Source organism: Narcine bancroftii, chromosome 8 (genome assembly GCF_036971445.1).
Source record: "Narcine bancroftii isolate sNarBan1 chromosome 8, sNarBan1.hap1, whole genome shotgun sequence".
In the NCBI taxonomy this organism is placed as follows: domain Eukaryota; kingdom Metazoa; phylum Chordata; class Chondrichthyes; order Torpediniformes; family Narcinidae; genus Narcine; species Narcine bancroftii.
Window position 1 is genome coordinate 18,204,583 of NC_091476.1, and position 13,781 is coordinate 18,218,363.

At 37.8% G+C, this 13,781-nt stretch overlaps 1 long non-coding RNA gene across 4 annotated transcripts in view; it reads right to left on the reverse strand.

The window, feature by feature from the left end:
- The window catches only part of LOC138740427 (uncharacterized), a 135,867-nt gene that overhangs the window by 66,066 nt on the left and 56,020 nt on the right, over window positions 1-13,781 (reverse strand). For 2 of the 4 annotated variants that reach the window (XR_011342902.1, XR_011342900.1), the window contains exon 4: window positions 11,763-11,849. The exons of 1 other annotated variant lie outside the window; for it this stretch is intronic. This is a non-coding gene — a long non-coding RNA (uncharacterized lncRNA). Of the gene's footprint in view, window positions 1-11,704; window positions 11,850-13,781 lie in introns of all 4 variants that reach the window. One more of the 4 variants, XR_011342901.1, reaches the window with a different exon arrangement.

Here is a 13,781-nt window from a genome sequence, read left to right on the forward strand (position 1 = left end):
TTGAAGCCCTATCTGTTACAGCTGGGAGAGGTAAACAAATTAGGAATTCCCAACATAGCACAATAAGTTTCCTAATGGTGTCCTTGACCAATATTGATCCTACAATCAGCATTAAAACATTTCCTAGAGTTTACTTGTTACAAGTTTCTGCTACTTGTGTGTCAATGCTGTGAAGACATTTTCTGAAGCATTTCTCTTCAGTGATAGTAACTGCAGAATTCAGTCATGAATTATATAAAAACTTTAAAATAACTTTCTCCCTCTTTCAATGGCCGCTTTTGGATTTGGGTTTCTCTCGTGCTGTGTGCAATTACAGCCTGACTTCAGCTATGGCGACTGGAGGTTAGATCAATGTGGATTGCCAAGACACAGAAGGGAATCAGTAGAGTGGAGGAAGGCCTCTTGCCCCTTCATGCAGCAACTTTGCAGAGAATATGCAGATCAGCTGTTTTTTTGTTCAGGGAATAGTGTAGGCATGGATGAAATGAAAATAGAACCTATCAGAAAATGTATTATTTTCCTGATGGTTTATTGAAATTTGGGTCACCTGGTAGTTAACTACGTAAAACAGAGAGAAGAAAAAGCAGACCGAATATTTGAGATTACTCTTTTGCTGCCCCCCCACCCCCCAAATCCTTCCTGATCTGCTTCAGCTACAACCTGTTTTATTAAGGTACCTAAGAGTGAAGAAATACATTTAATGTTGCAAAAAGGACTTTGTTCCAATTCTAGAAAAAGAGGGGACAGGAAACCTCCAAAAGTGGTGCAATCAAAGAATCATAGAACATTACACACCTGTGACCTTTATAGTGTGTGCCCAACTATTATTCTGCCTAGTCCCTCTGATCTGTACCCTATCCATAGCCCTTCCATGAACATATCTATCCAAATTTTTCTTAAATGTTAAAATTGAGCCTGCATTCACTACTTCAGCTGGAACCTCATTCCACACTCCCACCATTCTCTGTGTGAAGTTCTCCTCTGATGTTGCCCCTAAACATTGCACCTTTCACCCTTAATCCATGTCCTCTGGTTTGTATCTCACCTACCCTCAATGGAAAATGCATTTACTCTGTCTATCCCCCTTAAATACCTCTATCAAATCTCCCTTCATTCTTCTACACTCCAGGGAATAAAGTCCTAACCTGTTTAATCTTTCCCTATAATTCATTTCCTGAAATCCCAGCAACATCTTAGTAAATCCTAGAAAATTTCTGGTGTCAACATATCTGAGAATCTGTCCTGGAGTCTCCACATTAATGTAATCACAAAGAAGGGTCCACAGCAGCTATTCTTTGTGAGGTGTCTGAGGAGATTTGGTATGTCACTGAAGACTCTTGTAAAATTCTACAAGTGTACTGTGGAGACCATTCTGGCTGGTTACATCACTACCTGGTATGGAGGCTCCAACTCTCAGGGTAAGAATAAACTCCAGAGGGTTGTTAACTCAGCCTGCAACATCACAGGTGTTATGGATCTAGGTTAATAGTAATATTTAGGTGAAGGTTAAGTTATATTTCTTATAAAAATATTTTAGTAAAGTAAATAACAGTCTTTTCTGGAGTCGCCGTATCTTGGAAAGACAGGGCTAATGGATTTGAAATGGGACTTAACTGTTGAAGAACAATGGAGTGTTTGCTTTATTAAAAATACAAGTATCTAAGTACTCAATAAGAACTGCTGAAGGAAGCCATCTGTTTTTAAAATAAGCCACTTAAATCCTCTTGAACAAGAGAAATGAAACTCTGAGCCATGTGAATGATATACTTAAGCCTTTGAAACAGATTATCTTTCAGATTTGTGTCATTGACAAGAGGCATGAGGATCACATGATTTACAAGAAACTGAGGTTTGCAAATGTTTAAAATTCCAATACCTGATCACATGATTCCAAAAAATTGGGACTGACCTCGTTAATGACGTAACTGTCATATGATTTGGAGAAATATATCATTGAATTCAGACATTTTTGGATCAATTCAGTTTGGAGATTATTGAAGTCAAAACCCTGTGACACACAGGGGTTGGAACCTTGTGAAAGACAGAGTTGACTTACAGTAACCAGAATAGGTGCTATTGTGTGTTACTCATGGGAAAAGGGGAACACAGAATAAGTGGCTTTTGAAATAAGGAAGACCACTTCACTGTCTCTTTTGAAAAGAGGACAGAATTCTACTTGGTCCCTTTTTGTATGGTCACTTCATTTAACCCTTGTTTGGCTTGTGAATTTATTGTGGAAGAACATAGCCACATCACTGTTTCTTTGAAAAGAGGACAAATTCTTCATGTGGAAAACAGATTCCAAAATCTTCAGTAAAAAGAATATTTGATCCTGGGAAGACAGGAATTGCATTCTCCTTTTCACAGGAAGCACATTGGTGGCTCAAAATGTGGTCACTTCTATTTAAAGAATATCTCATCAAAAGAATTGTGAGTAAAGAGCCCTGTTTAAAAGCATTTTATTATTATTTCTGAACTGAGAATTTAAGACCTACAAGCAAGACTAAAATGATGCTGAAGTTTTAAAAATTCACACACACACACTTTACATTTGAGCGTAGTGGGGTTAAATTTAGAGTTAAGTTTTCAGATAAGTATGCAATGTTATGTTATTAATAGTTTAATAAAAATTATTATTTTGAATTTACCATTGTCTGGTGAATGTTCCATTGTTGTACCTTTGTTAGTGCTAACAAAGTTCCTTAAGTCCCAAGCAAAAAAATTAAAAGGGTTGTTAGTTCATAACACAGGCACCAGACTTCACTCCATTGAGGACATCGACATGAGGAGGTGTCTTAAAAAAGCAGCTTCCAACCTCAAAGACCCCCTCCACCCAGGCCATGCCCTCTTCACTCTGCTACCATTGGAGATAAAGGTATGGGAGCCTAAAGATGAGCTCTCTGTTGCATAAGGACAACTTCTTCCTGAATAATCAATCAACCAAAGACATTGCCTTACTTTTTTGCACTATTATTTTTATTATAACCATCTTACACCATTATTATAAAAATATGAATGTTTGCTCAGTGATGCTGACTTGTTCATGACAATAAATTCTGATTCTGATCTCCTCTTACGCCCTCAATCTTATTGATATCTTCCCTGTAGTTCAGTGGCCAAAACTGCACACAATACTCCAAATTTGGCCCCACCAATGTCTTATATCTTTTTATCATAACATCTCAACTTCTATATTCAATACTTTGATTTATGAAGGTCAACATGCCAAAAGTTCTCTTTACAACCCTATCTAGATGTGACACCAATTTTGGGGAATTATTAGCTATATTCGCAGATCCCTTTGTTCTTCCACACTCCTCAGTGCCCTACCATTTTCTGTGTATGTCCTTCCAAAATACAACACTTCACGCTTGTCTGCTTTAATTTCCATCTGCTATTTTCCAGCCCATTTTACCAGCTGGTGCAGACCCCTCTGCAAGCTTTGAAAGCCTTCCCTGTTGTTCACAATACCTCCAATCTTTGTGTCCCCTGCAAACTTGCTGATTCTATTTATCACATTATCATTGATAATGATGAAAATCAGCACTGATCTCCTAGCCACACCACTAGTCACAGTCTCCAGTCTGAGAAGCAACCATCCACTACCACTTTCTGCCTTCTCCTGTAGAGCCAATGTTGAATCCAGTTTACTACCTCACCTTGAATACTGAGTGTCTGAACCTTCCTGACTAATCTCTCAAGTGGGACCTTTTCAAAGGCCTTACTAAAGTCTACGTAGACAACATCCCCACCCTTTCCTTCATCAACTTTCCTGGTAACATTCTCAAAGGTTTCAAAAAGATTGGTTAAACATGACCTACCATGTACAAAACCATATTGACTATCATTAATCAGTCCCTGGCTATCAAAATATTTGTATATCAGATCTGTCAGAACACCTTCCAATAATTTGCCTACTACTGATGTCTGGCTCACTGGCCTATAATTTTCTGGATTACTTTTGTACAGGTACTTCATTACAGATATCAGAACAGGAAAGTGAAGGGAACTCCCTCTAATGGTTGCCTATGGTTCCAACCTTTTGCGGGCTAATTAAAGAGAAATGAGACTACAAAAGGATCTTTCCCAATGCCCTGTTTTTCTGGGCTTAATGCTTCATTTTGCATCCTAGCATTAGTCCTGACTATTACTTCCAAATTTGAAGATCATGAGTTTGAACCACTCTGAACCTTACATGTGTAACTTTAGCTGATTCTTCAGTGCAAGCAGATAGAATACCATCTTGTTACAAGTCGTCTTTCTCCTGTCTGATATAAAACAATGGTTGATGTAAAACAGTGGCTTTCAAACTTTTTCTTTCCACTCACATACCACTTTAAGTAATCCCTATGCCATATGTGCTCTGTGATTAATAAGAGAATTCTTAAGTTGGTATATGAGTGGAAAGAAAGAAAAAAATTTGAAAACCACTATTTTAATCGTATTAAATTGACGCGTTATGTGCACGGTTTCATAACTCCAAAGGAAATGGGCCAATGGCAATTTTTCTCAAGCAAAATTTATCAGTAACAATTGGGTCTAGAGCAGTGGTTCTCAACCTTTCCCCCCCCCACTCACAAACCATCTTAAATAATCCCTTACTAATCACAGAGCACCTATGGCAAAAGGATTACTTAAGGTGGTATGTGAGTAGAAACAAAATGTTTGAAAACCACTGATGTAAAAGGTCATGTTAAACTAAGTGAATGACACCAGATCTATTCTCTTAAATGCCTGGCCAATTTCTATCCTTCATTCCAACCATCAAAACCAATTCTCTGATCTATCACCAAATGGTTGACTTGCAGACCTTGCTGTATATTCTGCACTCAGTATTGAATTCTGCAACTTCAGGTAACTTGATTTCTCAATCTGTGTCAGCCATCCATCTGTAACATTAGCTTGGCTTTTTATTTGGTTTATTTTTTTCCTTTTATTGTGTCTTGCTGAGAGTGGAGGGCCTACCCAGACCAACCTGTAGGACTTGTCCTGCATTTCATAATGGCCATATTATTTTATGTAGGGGTTATAAAGTGTTTCTACATTCTCACTCTCCAACTACTTCCATTAATTCTCTGACAAGAATGTTTACAGCTTGTCACCTTCATTTTACCCTTTCTGGAAAAACCCTATCCTCCACCCTTAGTGTAGCTTTACAAACTTCTTTTGCCTCTTTTTCAGTTCTGATAAAGGGTCTCTGATCTGAAACATTAACTCAGTTTCTCTTCCAATAGATTGCCTACCTGAATATTTCCAGCTTTTTCTGTTTGTGTCTTTCTGTGACCATGTTATCTTCCATATTCTGAAGCATTATATAATAGTACATACATTTTAAAAGAATCACCTAATATGTTGTATAATGCAATGTGATCTCATGTGATAAGAGAGCTCACTGAAAGGAGATGTATAAGTACATGTTCTTCCATTATTCACATGCAGTGACTCAGGGAAGCAGAACTTCCAGACTTGAGGAAAAAGTCTAACAAAGCATTCTCACTACCATTGGTACATCTAGGAGAAACCAACAGCATTCCTGGTACAGTATGAGATGGGAAACCTAATTTAAGTGGGTGAGATAGTTGGTTAAAATTCCCTGCATTCCCAGTCTGAAGGTTCACGTGGATCCACAAGACTGGATTGCAAGGATGAAAGCTTCCTCCAATTCCAGATGATTCCCTGCATCTTTTACTCTCTTCCCCTGCCACAGTATCAATCATGTGGGCATATTATATCTGAGTCCAAATCGATCCATAGGGATTACTTAAAGTGGTATGTGAGTGGAAAGAAAAAGTTTGAAAGCCACTGTTTTACATCAGACAGGAGAAAGACGACTTGTAACAAGATAGTATTCTATCTGCTTGCACTGAAGAATCAGCTAAAGTTACACATGTAAGGTTCTGAGTGGTTCAAACTCATGATCTTCAAATTCGGAAGTAATAGTCAGGACTAATGCTAGGATGAAAAATGAAACATTAAGCCCAGAAAAACAGGGAATTGGGAAAGATCCTTTTGTAGTGTAATTTCTCTTTAAGAAATGGATCAAGGTGCACCTGTAAGACTGGGTGGGTAACAGTTAAAAAGAGGAACATGAAACCTTTTCTACCTCCTCAGTCCGCACCTTAGGCTCCTGAAACTCCATTACCCTTTTCTGCTTCTAAATTAACTGATAATTTTGTTGTTAAACATACATTGAGGATTTAGTTTAAATTTAGAGAACATTTTGGATGCCAGAGAATTTTATTAATTGGTCCTCTTTTAGCTAATTCCCTTTTATTTTATCTTTGGTATAAAATATTGGTTTGATATCCAATCTTTCCAAGATCCATTTATTGACCAAAATTTGGCCTCTTTTGAACAATTATCTTCTAAATTTAAAATATCTAAACATATTTTAAAAGATATTTACAGATTAGAAGCTTTGTAAATTCCTTGGTATTAAAACTCCCTCAATATTTGGAATTAAAGATGATAAAGAAGATTTATAATCTTAAACTGAATACTAAAAAGTTGTTATCAGTTCTTTGATATTATTGATGTCTAGTGGTAATTCCTGGAATTGCTAGAAATGATGGGAGCAAGATTTTCAACAGGAATTTTCTGATGCTACAAGGGATTCTATCTTGAAGTGGTTATTTCATCTTTTCTATGTGCCTGACATTCATTATTGTAATTTAAAGTAGTATATCAAGTTTACTTCTCCAAAGTTCAATTGGCTAAACTTTATTCTAATTTCTTGTCAAAATATGATAGATGTAAGACTAAAGAAGGTATATTATTTCATGTTTTGGTCACGTTCCTCATTTTCTAATTATTGGGAAAGTATCTTTTGTATCTCGTCTTTAGTTCTTTATGTTAATTTGGCTCCTAATCATTTTCTTGCCCAATTTGGAATAAGTCAGCTGAAATATGGGCTACAATCCCATGTAGTCGCCTTTGCTCTTATTGCCAGAAGAGTTGTACTTATGAGATGGAAGGATGCTGTCCCTCCTACACATACTCATTGGTTATCTGATGTGATGGCATACTTGTCTCTGGATAAAAATTAGATGCTCTACTAATGTAATGAGCCTTAATTTTCTAGACTTATAAGGTCCTTTCTTTAATTATTTTCAGAATTTATAAGATTATTGGATCCCATTTTACAGTTTGGTTGTCCTTTGTTTCATACATCAATGAAACATGTATGTTTATCATAACTTCACAAGGGAAGGGTTAGATCATTAGAATAGTTTTTGTTTTATATATATTTTGTTTTTTTCATCTCTTTCAGAGGTTGTTTAAGCTATTTGTCAATATACATTTACTTTATTGGATATATATTTTGTTATTAATTTATACGTGTGCGCGTGCATGCACACACACACACACACACACGCACACACACGCGCGCGCGCGCACGCACACACACACACACACACACACACACACACACACACACACACACACACACACACACACACACACACACACACACACACACACACACACACACACACACACACACACACACACACACACAATATTGGAAAGAGGACCATAGGCTCCAAGGGCATTGGCTCCAGTTCTACTGTCCAACTTGGTCTCTTTTCAGAGATCTGCTACGTCAACAGAGAAATAGTTTGAAGCTAAGAATCCGAACCTCACTGACCAAGCAATAATGTTTACCCATTAAGCCAATGCATGTATCACCTCATTGGCTTCCTTTCATGCTTCTGTGAGATGGAGATAATGTTTTGACTAAAGCTAGCAGTAGAAGTAAGAATGGAGTGAAATTAAAAGTTAACTTTTCTTCATACTTTAATCTAACACTTGAGTGAATTTCATTTGTGTGGGCGAGATGGATTGGTTCTTATCAGCTCCAAGCACATCACATGTGCAGGAAGGACTCATATCGTTACATGTGGATCTGGAGAGATTGCAATTCATAAATATTCAGAATGTACCATTATTTTGTATGGAAATTATAACTTAATTTTTAAATGCAGGCTGCACTCAATTTCAAATGCTGATAAAATATTGGGTAGAATAATCAGGAAAGCACTTTGATCTTTAATGTACATTTTCTTTATGGAAGGAATCCTGTTGTTGACATATTCATATTTTTTTTTGTTTCCAACTTTCATACTGCTGCCTCTTTCCAGGGAATTATTAAAATTTGGCAGCTTTCCAGAAGTTCATTCAAGTAATTATTCTTCACATGCAAACTTTACAGATTGCATGGAGGGTCAGAGGCGAATCTGAGTCTTTCCTGTTTACCACACACCATACTTTTTCCAATAGTGTTCAGACAATATTTATCACAAACCGGATCCTGGCTGAGCTTTACCTCTTCTTACACCAGGTCACTGAGGGAAGTAGTTGTGCACTGTCATGGGGTGAATAAGATTCTATAAGCCATGCCAGAGGGGTCTATTGTTTTGTAACAGTTACCATTCAATTGTAGGAGACAGATAAGCCATTCAGATCACCCAGAATGATAAAACTGTACAGGTAGTCCGTAACTGTAATGGGGACGGAAGAATTGGTTGAAAGTCAGGTTTGGTCGAAAGTCAGGGAATGGGGACCTCTTGCTTCCACGGGGAACAGGAAGCAGGGACTTCGGGCTGCTGCCAGGAGCAGGGACCACTGTGAGCAGCATTTTTAATACAAAATATGAACTTGTACAGTAGTTTTGATAAAGATTTTTAAAAAAAATTTTTGCAGGTGGACATAACTCGCATAAGTAGAAAGTCGAAGACTTCCTGCACATTTTTATTTGAGATGTAGTCATCATTTATTGCCCACTTTGCACAGACCAAATGAACATATAAATGTATAAAACTGCCAATTATAATGACAACAGATTCTTGTATAAATGCTGTAATTTTAACTTGCTTACAGTTTTATTCTTTAGTATTTTTGTCAATTAAATCCCATAGAAATTAGAGTGGAAATTATTTGTTGCATTTTTAAAATGGTTCTATTGATGAAACATTATTTCATCAATGTCGTATGGAAAGTTGTTACAATAATTGCCGAACATAATTTTCTCTGCATTTCTCTTTGTGCTGGGTTCCTATCCCTGATCACTGCACAGTGATTGCTGTGATAATGTGTGTGGATCTTGGATGAGGGTCAGGGATAGGTTTTTGAGGTTCCCCCCTACCCGGCTAAAGAAAAAGCACCCAAAATATTTTATTTCAGTAATTCATACCAAATTGACATCCAGTTGAATGCCTGTGGAATTCTTTCTCAGACATTACCGGACAGAATAAATTTTATCCATGAGTGTATGTGGGCTCCATAAGGTTAAGAATCAGTGCTAATCATGGAAGATTGGGAGAGAATTACAAATGCTCAATTTTCCAGTACAATTTGATTTGTCTGACAATTTCCAGGCCCAAATGCAGACATGGATGGCACGAGGGATCATGTTGGTGGAAAATAGTGTCTAACCACCCCTGTAAAGAGATTTTAATATCCACCCAGTTTCTCCTCTCATGAACTAAAGTGACGATCACAGCTTTTGTTCTTTTTTTTTTGGTTTATTGTAATCAATAACTTTGTAATTGATTCCCTTCCAACTTTTTCTGAATCAGTTTAATGGGCGTTCACATGCTACTGTTAGTTTTTCACCCCAGTGAATTTGAAAATTACTTCCCACTAATCCTCTAGGAGCTATGATTTCAGCCATTGAGTGCAACCATAACCTTTTTGCACAAATACTTTTAAGAAGCCCAAGCTACAAGGAGCATTTTAATAAAGGGTGGATATGGAACTACTCACAGAGGCTCATGCCCCAAATTGCTATTAGACAATTTATCAGTGGATTTACCATCCACCAATCATTCTTGTAAGACTGTCTCAGAAGTTTTATTTACAAGTTTTTGGAAAGCTTGGGATATTACTCATGGAAATTGCTGAATTGTTCAAATACCTTAGAGCAGTGGTTCTCAACCTTTTTCTTCCCCCTCACATACCACTTTAAGTATTCCCTGTGCCAAAGGTGCTCTGTGATTAGTAAGGGACTGCTTATGGTGGTATGTGAGGGGAAAGAAAAAGGTTGAAAACCACTGTTTTAATCATAACCAATTGACTCGTTATTTGCACAGTTTCATAACTCTAAAGGGAATGGGCCAATCACAATTTTTCTCAAGCAAAATATTTCAGTAACAATTGGGAAGTGTTCTCAACCTTCCCTTCCCACTCACATCCCATCTTAAGCAATCCCTTACTAATCACAGAACACCGATGGCACAGGGATTACTTAGAGTGGTACATGAATGGAAAGAAAAAAGGTTGAGAACCACTGCCTTAGAGTCTTTGCTGGTACTACAGCAAATATGTCAGTATGGATACCAAGAACAGGTAGGTAAATGCTTCAGCTAAGGGCCTTCATCAGAAATTTCGATAAATGTCTCACCAATAATATAAACATTTTAAAAAAAGGTATCCAGTATTTGCTTGTATGAGTTTTTACACATTCCACCCCCTCCCCCCACTTTTAATCATCTTAAGATCAAAGATATTAATTCAGATGGTAAAGCCAGTCATCTGGATGCTTTTTAAGGCATTGTTCACTGAGATAGACATCTACCGGAAATTCACATTGCCAGATGTGAGTAAACTTGAAGAAAGATCGTACTCTTACTAAATACTTAACAACTTACTTTCTACACTTCTAATTGGTTCCTGGATACCAGGAATTTGAGACATTTTTTCATACTTTTTCCATACAATCAAAGAGTCATTAAAAATTTGGAGCACAGAATATCATTTTGCCCTTTGTATCCATGCTAACCACAAATGTTCAGTTTAAGATAATCCTTCTACATAGCTCTTGGTCTGTAGTCCTGTAGTTTCTAACTACAGGATGAACCTTGATGAAGGGTCAAAGCCCGAAACTTTGGTTACGTATCTTTATCTTTGCTACATTAAGTACACTGTTTGACATGCTGAATTTCTCCAGCATTGTGTTTTTACGGCAACCACAGTGTCCGCAGAGTCTCGTGTTTTACTTCAGTAGTTTCTGTAGCTCATGTGCTCATCCAAATGCTTTTTTCCTGTGCACATTTTTTTGTGTCTACCTCCTTTTAGACAGCAAGTTCAGGACATCCGCCACTCTTCTTTTCATGTAAACACTTCTTTGTTCAGTTCTTCTCTAATCCTGCCAATTACCATGAAAGTTTTGCTTCATGAACACTTTTGTGTATATTTTATAGATTCTGCACTGCTGATCATTAAAATCACCCTAAAATGTTCCCATCACTCACTGTTCTTTTTTTTAGATATAACCTATTTTTGTGATTTCCTGTCATATTTTTAACATGTTTCAAAAATATAAAACCATGAAGTGCAAAATGAAAATTCAATTTTGGTATTCGCACTTGGACTTCTTCCCTGCTGATCTTGGTGCAGTCAGTGATGAACATGGTGAAAGGTGTCACCAGGACATTGCAACCAGGCCAACTGGAATCCATCAATGCTGGCTGACTGTTGTTGCACACTGATATGAGAGGCATCAGATGCTAAGTATTAACGAAATAGGTCAGTTGAACTAACGCGATGTGTCAGCGTCATTATACAATTAAACATGCTCAATTCAATAAAAGTTCTTTTAATGTTTATCCAACTACTTAAATGTTAAAGCAAATCTTAATCAACTTTATGTTAATCTTGAAATTGTCTATAATAATCTCCAATTATTTTTTTTCATGAAGCAAACCTTTTGAAAAAATTTGTTGTCCAGTGTTACGTTTCAGCTATGTTCCTTAGATATTTACCTCCTCGGTAAAGGGAATGGGGCTTTCATATTCACTCTGTTTCAGCCTCTCATAACACATCAATTAAATCTCCTCTCAACTTCCTCTCTGTTAAAGAAACAAAAACAACTCAGCCAATCATTCCTGACAGCATCACATAAATCTGCTCTGCCCACTCTATCATTTGTGCAATGTGGTGACCAGAATGGAATACAATACTGAAGTCGTGGTCTAATTAATGTTTATTTAACTTCCCACTTGTATATTCTATGCAATAACTAATATTGGAAAAATTGGACAAATTAATCTTATCTACTTGCTCTTGAATATTGACAGATCTGTTTAAATATGTGTCTAGGTCCCACAGTTCTTTTAAAGTCAAGTTTATTGTCATCTGATTGAACATATACTATCCAAGAAAACTGCATTCTCCAGTCCTCAGTACAAAATGTACACAAATACAAGCAGACATAACACACATGTAGACAAACAACACATAAACAAGTATTCATCCATATAAATCAATATTATTTCATGAATATGAGGGTCTTAGATGGTTAATGTGAGCAGCTCCTTTAGTCGATCAGCATTCTTACTGCCCGTGGGAAGAAACTATTTCTCAACCTGGTGGTGCTGGCTCTGATACTCCTATCTTTCCTCAATGGATACATCTGAAAGATGCTGTGAGCAGGGTGGAAGGGGTCCTCAATTATATTGTGCACCTTCCTCAGACAATGATCCTGGTAGATCACGTCGATGGTTGTGGGGAAAGGAGACTCCTGTGATCCTCTCTGCATTGATCTCCAATCTATTTCTCAGTGGCAGCCGTACCACACTGTGATGCAGGACACCTCTCATAGAGCTCTTATAGAAGATTGGCATAATGGTGATTAGTAGCATTACCTGTTTCAGTCTTCTTAGGAAGTGCAGTCTCTGTTGTTCCTTCGATAGTTACTACTTGAGTGAACTCAAAGGAACTTGGTGCTCTCCACTCACTCTGCTACTGAGTGGTTGATATGTAATGGTTCTCCTGAAGTCCACGATCATCTCCTTCATCTCGTCCACATTGAGACTCAGGTTGTTATTCTCTCCCATCATTTCATGAGATTTTCCACCTCTTTTTCGTAGAGCAACTTATCGTTGTTGCTGATGAGACCAACTACTGTTGTGTCATCTGCAAACTTGTTGACACTGTTGGAGCTGGATCTGGCATTGCAGTTGGGAGCCAGTGGAGTGAACAGTAGCAGGTTGAGCATACAGCCCTGAGGCGTGACGGTGCTTGATGTTATGCTACTGACCCAGACAGACTGTGGGGTTTCCATTAGGAAATCCAGAATCCAGTTGCACAGAGGGGTGTTGAGTCCTAGCGAGGACAGCTTCTCCACTAGGCTCTGGAGAATGATTATATTAAACAGCGAGCTGATGTCAATGAACAGCAGCCTGGTGTATGAGGCATTGTTCTCTAGGTGGGTCAGGACAGAGTGAAGGGACAAGTATTGTCTGTGGAATGGTTTCTTCTACAGATGAATTGAAATAAGTCCAGTGCCTCTGCAAGGTGTGCTTTGATGTATTCCATCACCAGACGCGCTAAGCTTTTCATAATGGTGGAGGTGAGCGCCACACAACAGTAGTCATTGAGGTCTGTTATTGTCGCCATCTTGGGTACCGAGATGATGGTGACTGTCTTGACGCCTGCAAGAAAGATGGACTGCTGCATTGAGGTGTCCTATTTCAGTATCTCTGTTTCTTGTCATCGCTTTCCTTTTAGGCAAAGCACACAATTATATAGCAGTCAAATAGTGGATGACTATTACTGGAATATAAGCCACGGTGACCACGTGCTGTTGCAAAGAACACACATATTTATACGTTCCATTTGAGATGTAATGTACTTGCTGGAGCACTGCCATCAAGTGAGATCTATGGATGCTCTTTGTATTTTAAAAACTGCACTATAGGCAGTCTGATACAGCAGGTCTTTCCTGGCGTGTCTCAGATGTGTTATACATCTCTGGGAAGAGCTATCCCAGATCCAGAAAC